Source organism: Ascaphus truei, chromosome 2 (assembly GCF_040206685.1).
Source record: "Ascaphus truei isolate aAscTru1 chromosome 2, aAscTru1.hap1, whole genome shotgun sequence".
In the NCBI taxonomy this organism is placed as follows: Eukaryota; Metazoa; Chordata; class Amphibia; order Anura; family Ascaphidae; genus Ascaphus; species Ascaphus truei.
In genome coordinates this window covers 426,816,905-426,829,551 of record NC_134484.1, presented here as the reverse complement: position 1 = coordinate 426,829,551, position 12,647 = coordinate 426,816,905, and the positions used below count along the sequence as shown (strand labels likewise).

The 12,647-nt window shown below is 39.8% G+C and overlaps 1 protein-coding gene across 13 annotated transcripts in view; it reads left to right on the top strand.

Moving 5' to 3' along the window:
- The window catches only part of ARHGAP12 (Rho GTPase activating protein 12), a 69,269-nt gene that overhangs the window by 26,780 nt on the left and 29,842 nt on the right, over positions 1–12,647 (top strand). The window lies entirely within an intron of this gene.

Genomic DNA, 12,647 nt, shown 5'->3' with positions numbered 1-12,647 from the left:
GGGAGAAAAAAAATCGCATGGCTTGCCACTTTAACTGCATTCAAATACCATTATAGCTTAGCTCTCTAAAAAAATCAAATGTCAGTATTTTACAGATGTCATTCAGAATGTGGCACAACAGAACTTAATACTCAATAATATTTAGAATTACCTAAACATTAATGTAACCAGCACTTTATTTTCCAGCTGCTATAGTTACTGTATGTGAATGAATAAGGTTGTTTTTGTGATCACTATTACAACACTATTGTTCTATATTTCGTCACTTACCACACACTACATACTGTCACGCACAACACCACCCACACACACACTGACAATACATATAATATATTTTCAAATGATCGAGCACAATGAAATTAACCTAAAAATAAAAGTATATACCACAACTGTAATCCTAAATATCGTCCGTGTAGAAAAATAGTCACCAATATAATATTGATATACAGATAACTGTATCAAATGTAGCTACCTATATCAGTCGCTGTTGATCATTCTTGCAGTCATGTTGTCAGCTGGAGTAGCTACTGTGTGTTACAGGGGAGATCATATGATTTATTCTCTGCTCTTTATTTTTTTTAACTTCATTGCTTAGTTGCAAAGATGTAGTAGCCAAATGATTGATCTGTGGGCCATTCACAGCACTAGTGTGTACCCTTGTATGCGGTGCAGAGTGGGACCACCCACGTATATACTCTGACTTAACACATGCTGAGCACACAGACTGGTAATGCTGCTAGTGCTTCTTCTGATCTCCCATCTTAACCTCGCACTTTAGCGCAGCAAAATATGTGACATCTTGTATGATTTTTTTCAAAGATAAATCAGTTCTATGGTATTAGATAATTGTGACAGGTTTTTTTTATTCAACTCTTAATGCAATTTTTAATTTGTTTTAAAGCATCCTTTGATTTTTATAGCCGGTTTTAACCCACCTCCCAAGCAGTGTAAGATCTTTGCAACACATTCATGTTTGGGATAATTTGTTGCAAATATTCCCAGCAGTTTGAGCTGTAAACTGTAACAATAGAGAATGTTACCATAGTAATATAAGTATATATTGTAGCTGCTGAGTTACACTGACTGAAGCAGCCATCATGTAAGGCTGCATTTATAGTTAGAGCTACTGCGACGTTATGCAGCGCCGTAGTAAGTGCATGAAGTCCGTCGCGAATGCCCATAGTGGTTGTGATGGCGATGGCTGACGTCACGCGGTCGGCGCGTGACAGTGGCAAGGGAGTGGTTCAGCCAATGAGGGTGAACTGCTCACGGCCACGCCCCCTGGTCGCCCTCTCGTCTCCTGCACTATAAGCAGGAATCGCTATTGCGACGGCCGACGTCGCGTCACCGTAGCCCTTACTATAAACGCAGCCTAAGGAACACAATCCAGATTTTCACAGACTTATAACTGGATTATCAGACGATTGCTAGTTTAGGTAAGAATATACATTGTTGCGTGCTTCACATTAAAAAAAAAAAAACATGTGAAGTAGTGTATTGCTGCTTTTAAACAATTAGTTAGCCTGACCAAATTAGATAGTGGGCTTATGTATCCTCAATTTATGAGTTCAACTCATATATGCTTCTGGTTGGAATTGCTGCTTTAATAAAATCCAGCTACCTGTTACGTGTAGCATGCTCGGATGTTGGAATCATACATTCCTGAGGTGGGCGTCAAATCCAAATGAACTTCAATCATACCTCTACCATGTTATAAAATGTAAAAATTGCCCAATTACCCAATTATCATTAGTTGTTAGCAAATACAATGTTTGCGGTAATCACGCTGACATTTTGTACTTCATTTGAGTTATACTTGTGTACACAGTGCCACCTTTTTCTTAAATACTCTGCTTCTTCCTGTAAAGCTAACTATACAGGCAGTCCTCGGTTATCCGACACAATGCGTTACTCAAAATGGCGTTGTAAAGCGAAACACGTTTTCCCATAGGAACACTGTTTAAATGAAAGGTTCCGTTCCTGAAGGCATTTTTAATACTAAAATACACCAAATATTTTATGCAGGCAATAAGATATGCAGCACACACATAAATTATATAGTGTATATACTGTATTATATATATATATATATATATATATATATATATATATATATTCGCTCTTACGACGCTTTGCAACGTTGTTTATGTGAATGTGTACATATATACACACATACACAACGTTGCAAAGCGTCGTAAGAGCGTTGGATAAGCCATTTTGGCGTTGTAAAAATGAATATAGGTATGCATTGCATAGCGTTGGAAAAGCCATTCTTTGTAAAGCGAAGCGTTGTAAAACGAGGACTGCGTGTATTATGCTAAAAATGCACTGTATCCATTAACATGGAGCTCTGACTTTAATTCCGTTTTATTTATTTGTAAGTGGCATGCAAACAGCTCTGTTTGCTATTTGACAAACACAAATTTGAATAGCATATGATAACTACTGAATTTTCTAGTTCCATGAAGTTGAATTGGGTATTTCACAACATTCAGTGCATACAAGAACACATCACGACAAGTATTTGCTGGAATTTTCTTTCCCCCTCTCCTAATGTTAGTCTGCAAACTTGGTATGCATATCGTTTGCAGCGAGAATGTTCTTAAAAAGGTTGTAGTTGTCCCTGATCCTCTAAATGCTGATCCGGAATTATATTTGAACACTGTGGGAGGGGAAGTGTTTGTTATAATTAATGGCAGAGCTCCAGATTACTGTGTTGCTTTCTCAGCACAAAAAGTGAGTTCCTGCCATCTCAGCTGTAATAGCTAGTGAGTGGATTTATTTGCTAATCATTAGGCCGCACAATCTCGTTACTTAATTTTCTAAAAACATTTTCATCATGCTTTATAACATGATAGAGGAATGATTTGAAGTTCATTTGGATTTGACGCCCACCCCAGGAATGTATGATTCCAACATTTGAGCATGCTACATGTGACAGGTAGCTGGATTTTATTAAAGCAGCAATTCCAACCAGAAGCATATATGAGTTGAACTCAAATTAAGGATACATAAGCCCACGATCTAATTTGGTCAGACTAATTAATTGCTAGTTTCAGTTCCTATTTTTAGGGACAATCCCCCTCATAACTGTAATTGTTCTGCAGTTTGTTGCAGCCTGCTTCAGCAATACAAGGATTAATCACTTTCTACCCCAAAAATTTCCAAAGCAAATATTGCTTCTTGCAGTTTCATCTTTATATTTATATCATTATGTAATGATAGCAGTGTAAAAATAAGTAATTATAGCAATATTATTTGGAGTTAGTTTGTTATACTTCCGGATTGACATGCCATTGTGAGATTTTCCAGTATTTGTATTTGAAAAGATATGTACAAATATTTTCTGGAAAACGTAAAAAAAACAAAAATTCTACAAGTGACCCAGGAACGTGACAAATGAATTCTAGTAACACATGTAGAGTCTGCTTGTCATCTGTCAGGAATAGTTTTGCAAACACATCTGTAGTAATAGGAATAATAGACCTCTTGGTTTTAAACATGCATTTATAGCATAAGAGTAGGAAAGCAAGTCTTTAATTCATATTACTACAGATGGGTTTGCAAGCAAAATAGATGACAAGCAAACTTGGCATGTAACTAAAGCTTTCCTACTCCTGTTCGATCTATTGCATGTTCTAAAATCAAGGCACTATAAGCACGTCTTTGCAAATATGGGGTTTTAAAGCAAACCTCTAACCATCTGTTTTCAATTTTAGCAGTTGGGTGTATGGCTTTTCAAGAAATGCCCACTCGAGTTACACATTGTAACCGTCATCTATATTATTACTATATTATTCTGTATTTTTACGTTTGTTTTCTTCTATAAAAAGCAATGGTAAAAAAAGATGCTTGTTCTAAAAGTGTATATATTCATGAATCAAACAAGCAGGTTAAATAGGAAGAAAAATCATAGGCAGAAGGTGGTGTACTGGGAAAATGGGAAGGGTTAGGAAAAGCAGTAACAAAACCCTTTGGGTAATGTGTACACGGTTTGAAAATAAAGTCCAAGAACGAAGTGCAATAATGGAAAGGGATGACTTGTTCAATGTACCATGATTCAGTAGAGACCACAATATCCATCAGGACTGGGACATAGCTATACAAGATTACACTACATTTAGAAAGGACAGGGTAGGAAGAAGGAGTTGCCCTTTATGTGAGGAACCATATAAAGACTACTTTAGTACATAATCCTGTTGAACAGACACACACTTTTTGTAACCATGGAAACTGAGGTAGTCATTTGTGCAGGAGTGGTCTACACCAGGGGAGCGCAAACTTTTTGACCTGCGCTCGCTCTCGCTCCCCCCTTATCTGGTTTGGCGGGGTCACGTGACCCGGTTGCCATGGAGACGGATGTGTGATGTCATCCCGCATGACACCGCAGCGTCAAATGATGCTGTGTTGCCGTGGCGACACGGCACAGCAACTAGTCTGAATCCATGTAAGTTAGTTGCAGAGGCCTCGCGCGATCCCCCGGCATTTAATTGCCTCTGGAAAGCGCGCGGGGCCTCTGCAACAGCCAGCTCCCCCCACTTTGCGCACCGCTGGTCTACACTACAGATTTCAATGGCAACGTGAGGCATATTATAGGGTGTTAATAGAGGACATCACGAAGATGGCAATGAAAGGAGAGGTAATCATTATGGCAGACATCAATCTGCCAGTTGTGTACTGGCATGTCTGTTGCATGTTCAGCTAGAAGGAGGGACATCATGGATTCCTCGCAAGGGACATCTCTCAAGCAATTGGTGAGAGAACCAACTAGTAAGGAAGCAATATTACACTTTAATACTTAATCTGTCCCCATTGGTAATCCGTGTGTTTTAGTATAAAGACCAAGGCTGAGGCATACCCCACAAAAACAAATGTTTCAGATTTTAGTAGGGCTGACTCTAATTATTTAAGGGATTCTTTGGCAGGGTGGAGGTATTTGGGTGGTGCCCGCTGTGATTACTCTTGTTCACAGATGAAGGGAGAGGGACAACAGTTGGGTAACTGGAATATAAATGGAAACTGGGTGTGCACAAATCCATTTGCAGGGAAGAGTCCTGCTGGAACTTTCAATGCTGAAAGTGGATAAATTAATGGGACCAGATAAGATGCATCCTACGATACTAAAAGCTTAGGTGTATGCTGGCAACACAATTAACAGGATGATGTAACATGTCACTTAATAGGTGTAGTTCCAGATAACGAAAAGCAAACATAGTCCCACTTCACAAAAGTAGAGAAGAAGCAAATAACTACAGGTCATTAAGCCTGATGTCAGTAGTGGGGAAAACATTGCTGAAAGATAGTCAACAATTCTATCTTATGTCCTGCAAATAAAAACATCATGTCTCAGAAATGTCTGCAACCCTGCTTTTCACCATTCTCTGGGCATACAATTCTACTGCAGCTAGGTATCCTGGGATCTTATGTCCATACAATGTCACAGGTAGCATGGATTTACTATGGGGAGATCATGTCAAACAAACTCAATTGCTTTTTTGACCGAATCACGAAGGTACAGGGCCGATTTTAACCATTATGCAAACTAGGCCGTTTCCTAGAGGGGCACATTTTATGGGGTGGTAAAAAACGCGGGATTCCATGTAGCAGCAGGTCCGTTGACTGGTGGGCAAGCTGGGACTACAGTACTGGACTTGTTGACCTGGGGTCCGAGCATGCTGTCGTAGACCCTAGCATGTGCCAGTTCTGCAGAGGTGTCTGCTGGAGAACGGTGGAACTGATGGGCACCTCTGCGGTACCACCTGCCTGCGGCAGGCCCGTCCACTAGCACCTCTGCGGTGCTGGCCCAGAGGCCAGCTACATCCTCCAAGGCTTCAGGTAAACACACTCTCTTTTCTCTCTTCTCTGTCTCCCCCTCCCCACCCCCCCATATCTCTCCTCTGTGGCCCTCATCTCTCAGGCCCATACCATACCTTTTTTCCCCCGAGGCTCATACCTACTACACCCCTTCCTCCTCCCCAGAGCACATAACGAAATAACTATACCCCCAGTGTAATGAGAATGTAAATGTACAATCTGACAGTCGCCTTTTTTTTTTTTTTAATGTAAAATAAATCTAATTATAATTTTTTATTCAGAACAAAATGAGGGGAAAAGGGGAGGTGGGGGGGGAAGGGGTACCCTCGCTACTGCTTTCTGGATGAGGCTAATGGAGGTGCTGCTATCAGGGGTAAGGTCAATAGAAGTAAACAGGGAGAGAAAGAACCCCAAGGAGAGCACTCAACCAATGTATTGAAGCCTAATGTAACAATAACCTAGTGAAGGTGGGTGGACTATGAGTGAATTAAAACCAGAAACTTTATTAGAGTCTTAACTCTTAATGTTAAAATAATAGGGGAAACACTGTAGGTCAAGTCAATACTTATGAAGCCAGTGTACTGTGAATTAATAAAAAATGGACAAAATAAACCACAATAAAGTCTCTATACTGTTAGCCCAGAGTCTGGGATATGGCCCCACAATGCCACTAGTGGTACAGAGTAGATCCTAGGGTATTAGTCCAAAAACAGGTAACGGTTAGTATTTAGTTTAAGCTATATCACATGGCGTATATCAGCGTAGCGGTGTCAGTACTGCCTGTAACAGTATACAGGTGTGACTGTTTGTTTCTACACAGTAATATTGTACATGTATAGGTGACACGTCAAACAGAATCTTTTATCTGTGCTAATAATGCCAAAAACCGTGCCTGTTTGCAGTGGATCTCTGTTATATGAAAGCCACTCAGTGTTTGTGCGGTGCATGGGTGTTGTCCCTCAACATAGAACATACACATACATACACACCAAGACAGTATCAGTCTTAATCTAAAACAGGTAGTGCCTGTTAACATGGAGTGTAAGGTGGAATCACATAATACTTTGTCCATTAGACACCAGACATACCTCCTATATGGGGGCTGGGCGCCTTCAGCAACATGCCAGGTGCTCTCTTTATATCAGCCACGGCACGTCTGGTGGTAGCTTGAAAGTTATAGCATCTGTAGCACAGCCATACAGCTGAAACTACTGAGGACAGGAGGCGCTCCGACCGCCAGCGCATATCCCGCCCCTCTGATGTGATGACGTCATCACCTGCCGACGTACGTTTCACTCGTACTGCTTTCTCAAGGCTGGGGGAATCCACCACAACCCATGTTAACAGGCACTACCTGTGTACTGTTTTAGATTAAGACTGATACTGTCTTGGTGTGTATGTATGTGTATGTTCTATGTTGAGGGACAACACCCATGCACCGCACAAACACTGAGTGGCTTTCATATAACAGAGATCCACTGCAAACAGGCACGGTTTTTGGCATTATTAGCACAGATAAAAGATTCTGTTTGACGTGTCACCTATACATGTACAATATTACTGTGTAGAAACAAACAGTCACACCTGTATACTGTTACAGGCAGTACTGACACCGCTACGCTGATATACGCCATGTGATATAGCTTAAACTAAATACTAACCGTTACCTGTTTTTGGACTAATACCCTAGGATCTACTCTGTACCACTAGTGGCATTGTGCGGCCATATCCCAGACTCTGGGCTAACAGTATAGAGACTTTATTGTGGTTTATTTTGTCCATTTTTTATTAATTCACAGTACACTGGCTTCATAAGTATTGACTTGACCTACAGTGTTTCCCCTATTATTTTAACATTAAGAGTTAAGACTCTAATAAAGTTTCTGGTTTTAATTCACTCATAGTCCACCCACCTTCACTAGGTTATTGTTACATTAGGCTTCAATACATTGGTTGAGTGCTCTCCTTGGGGTTATTTCTCTCCCTGTTTACTTCTAATTTTTTATTCATAATGCATAATATTAATTTTCACAAGGTAATTGGGATGGGAGTGGCCCAATGCTAAAGGTTTGCCTAGGGTGCTGATTTACCCTTGTCAAGGTAATGGATCAGGGTGGGGGGAGGGGGAGGGGGAGAGGGAGCAGTAGATTTTAGTAAGACCTTTGGCCCTGTCCTACATACATGCCTGATGAACAAGCTGCAATGCTTGGGATTGGACTCTAAGGCAGGGATGGGATATTCCCTGGCGCCTCACTGAGGTGGTGATGAGATTGAGCAGGTGGGGGCGGGAGCGGAAACGAGGTGGGGCACTCGGTACACGTGTGTGTCTGTGTGTCTGTGTTTCAGACACACACTTTGACACAGTTTTATAGAGGGGGAAGGGGCGTAGAATTCCCATCCCCATCTTTACTGCATTCTTCTGGGTTCGGATATTGTCCTACGCGGATTTGCCACAAGTTGGCTTCCGGGATCAGTATCCACCTTTCCACTACTGCACTTATATACCTCTCATTTCTGATGCAATACATATAATATATGCACACACACATAAAACAAATCGTTCTTGTTTCTAAAATAGAAGAAAAAAGGTGTAAACATATCTTATATAGCAGAAAAGTGGGGTGGTGGGGGGCATATTTTGGGATCTTGAGGTGATGGATATATTATACGTGCACGCAATCTGAATGAGACATATAAAAAAGAAAATGTCGAATGAAATATACACATAGAATGAAAAGGTTTTACATTTTCCTTTTTTATTTCTCATTCAATTTTATTCAAGTGGAAACACTGGAATTTTCATAATGACTCAAACAATTCGCTGTGACGGAGCAATCACGGAGCAAGCGATTGTAAAGTGCCGGAGGATCTGTGGCTCGCTGTGCCGGTCTTTCCGGCAGTCTTCAGTTGGGGGGGGGGGGGGGGGGAGAATGTGGGAGGAGATGCAGAATTGTAGACTTGTGCCACTACAGACGTGTAAGATTGTTTTGGGAAAATAAAATGGGAAAAGAATGGTGCAGAGACGCAGAATTTCTTTTATTAGGCATTTATTCCATTTTTTTTTTTTTTTTAAATTGGTGACGAGGCCAGGTGGCGAGTAGCTTTTTGGGTTATTTGTCAAGCCCTGACCATGTTGGTAGTGAAGTTTGACCTGACGTAGTGATGCAACGTCAGTTCTAATATTGCACATCAATGCAATGAATGTTCCAGTATGATAAAGGAAAACAAAGTACAGAGCTCTTATTTAGAATAAGTTTGTCAGCGAAGTTACGTGTCCAATCTCCATCTGGAAGGCATGTATTTTTTAGGTGGTAGAAGATGCAGGAATGTCTACATGCCAACTGTAGACACTTGGGATATAGTTCTTGTCTAAAACACTTGAATAATAGACTGAGAATAAACACTTTGCCAAATTTATTTTTGATGCTTTATGGTACTTCATGGATATTATAGGGCTTTGTTTTTTATGATCTTTAATATTTAAGTCCACAAATGTCAGAAATACTACCTTTTGATAATGTGTAGTTATTTTCTTTGTCTGGTTGTTGAACAGCTATAGTAAGTCACAGTGTAGATTTACAAAGAGCTGGGTGCTCACAGCTGCAGTGTTCTGCCAACACTACCATCAGCATCAGACATAACAAAATGCTGGGCAGCCACAGTTGACTAATTTTTATTATGATTAACATCTCGGTGGAAACATCGCTTATCTCTTGACAAGTTTGTTTGCGCTGAAATGTTATGCCTAGTTTGCTTTGCGACATAGTGTAGAAAATGTAGCTATATCTGTTGTACACAATTCACACTTTTTTTCTAAAACAAATGTACAATCACCGCGCTTCTCCATATAAGGAGCATGCAGCTAGTGAAGGAATTGGCCATACAAATGTGCAAAACAAAAAGTGAATCCCTGCGCTTCTCCCTTTGGGATAGCAAGTGTGTGTGTGTTGTAAATACCTATAAGAAAAAAGGAGACCTTTGGTTTATATCCTTTGATCAAATAATGCCATGCCTGCTAACCACGTCAAGGCAAGTCTCTATAGCAGGTCCCTATGCTAAATGCATACTAGTGTTATGTGAAATAAGCCCTGAAAGGGTTAAAATATCAAAGCATATGCTTGTATAACCTAGTGCAGTTAAAAACTGGTATATACCAGTACAGATACTCACATGTCTGCAAGTGAAGTATAATAATGGGACCTTGCTTGGAGATTATATACCTAGAACAGGAGAAACTGACCTGCCACAAACTGCTCAATAAGCAGTTGCAGGTGATTTGGCTAAATATATTAAATTACACCATAGTAGTGTTGCCCTCTAGGAGCGTGCTGCTAAGGATTAAAATCGGTCCAACAAATATTGTAAAACAAATATATAATCGCCGCGCTTCTCCATATAAGGAGCATGCAGCTAGTGAAGGAATTGGCCATACAAATGTGCAAAACAAAAAGTGAATCCCTGTGCTTCTCCCTTTTGGGATAGCAATCAATGGGGAATATATATGTATGGTGTAAATACCTATAAGAAAAAAGGAGACTTTTTTGGTTAGAGAGACTTGCCTTGACGTGGTTAGCAGGCTTAGCATTATTTGATCAAAGGATGTAAACCAAAAGTCTCCTTTTTTCTTTCCCCATTGATTGCTATCCCAAAGGGAGAAACGCAGGGATACACTTTTTTTTCTAGCTCTTTTTCTTTTTCTAGAGATCTATTTTTGTCTCTTAAATTTAATAGTTGACTTTCTGTATAGTTTGTTTTATATATTCTGTTTTAAGTCAAAGTTAATATATATTTGTTCTTACAGTATTTTATATCCCCTTTGGAACTGACTGGATTGCAATTCTGTCATTTACAAGTTTTCTTGTTTGTTTTAATTTGATATTCCTTGGCATACTCCTGCTATGCTTATCTTTTTAATATGGTAGCTTGTTTTTCTTTTTCCCCACAAAAATCTCTACAATTGTGTTTTTGGTTGTTGTTTTTGTATAGTAGTTTTATTGAAAGCCTTGCATTCCATATATTTGTCAACATTTGTTAAGATCATAAGTGGTCAATATTTCTTTGGTCATACCAGGTTATTTTCCATTTACTGCACCGACACACTTTATTCGAGCAAATACCCGGTATGTACCTGGCAGATACCTGGAATGCGCCGCTCCTCACCTCTGACAAGCCCCGTTGCATTTGCCTTCCCAGCCTGGGTTCATGCCTGGCTGATGGGCGGCTGATCTGTTAAATGAGGATGATTAGGATTTAATAGGCTGCAATGCTTCGCGTGTCTACCAGATGGCATAAATTCATGAATTGTAATGCAGTGTATATATATATACTGTGCAGTATTGCAGCCAGCGGGAATAAAATGCTTCAATCCCTGCCTGAAAAATAACTCAATGTACTCGGGCAGAAAACAGTCACAAACCTCAATACACCCGGGTATACCCGAATTCGTGGGACTAGCCAAGCTCAAATAAAGTGTGTCGCCAGTGTACAGGTTTGTATGACTTTTCGTCTTTCTATACAATTATTGGTTGATGGCAATATACTGTATCCGTTCTTTCTCCGTGGATCATGTAAATAATTAACCAAAGGAGCCATTCATTTAAAGGGAGTGCCTATTTTTTTCTTTCATGTATGGGCATGGTCAACATTATAATCTGCAAATGTGTTTTTTCAAATACATTTATTTCCTTCCATGTCCTATAATTGAACTCTTATCCCTGACACCTGTATATGTGCATGACAATAGATTGCACCTCCTAGAGTATTTTTATGTAAGGTATGTCATTACTTGATCATAACACAACAATCATACTTTTTCTCAAACTAAATATAAGAACTTTAATTCACCTGTTGTGTACTTGCCCTGTGACATAGTACCAATGTAATAATAAAAAAAGCATTTTGCTTTGTGCATGGAATATAGTGTACTATGGGGACATCTAGTGGAGGAAGAGTAAAAGTAGAATAGTGATGGCAGTAGAGCACATAGGGGAGGTGTACCTTTCTCTCCCTCACTCCCACACCTTTCTTCCAGGTAAACAGAGAGTAGGGTTGTTGCAGCCCAGGTAGGAGCACTTCCCTGCTCCCTCTGGTCAAGACATTGTAAAAACATTATATATTTTTTTTACATTTTTTTTTTGACAACTAGATAAATTGCAATTGGATGTATCTATATATATCATTTTATAACGGTACAATGCTTTCCAGCATTCAACCGCTAATAAACATAGATTTACATAGGATTCCAGAAAACAGCACATTAAAAAAAAATATATGTTGGAGGGCACTCGTCTATCCTAATCCTAATGTAGTTCCTACATCCTGCTTCATACCTGTAAAACAGGAGCCTGGATTTTTTTGTCGTATTCAAAAATAATCTTGAGTACACTTTTTATATCCTTTCCTGGGAAAATTTAAATGCATTCGTCAACTATTGACGGTCAATGGGAATGAGAGGGTTGTTATCATTTTTAGGAGCCAGGTATATCATGAGGAGCTCTAATGCCTTCTCTGAACAATGTGCATTAAGCGTCGGGTAGTAGGGGAATAACAATGCCTTTTGACAAGCAATCTGTTTTTTGAGTGAGTGAGATGGTGGTATGGGTTGTGGTTTTTTAAAAGGCTGGTCTTCGTGAGGAAAGCAACCGATTTGGTCTCGAATCCATAGCATGCCAGATGAATCGCTGTTGATAGAACAAGATTGATAGCGGGTTCAAAGGGCTAAGAGGCCACCAATCTTGAGTTTTGACTAGGAGGTTGAGTAGATTTTCATGGTATTCCAGATGAATTGGTGAGTTTGGAAGTAGAACAGTGCATGATTAGATCACTGAAAGCTT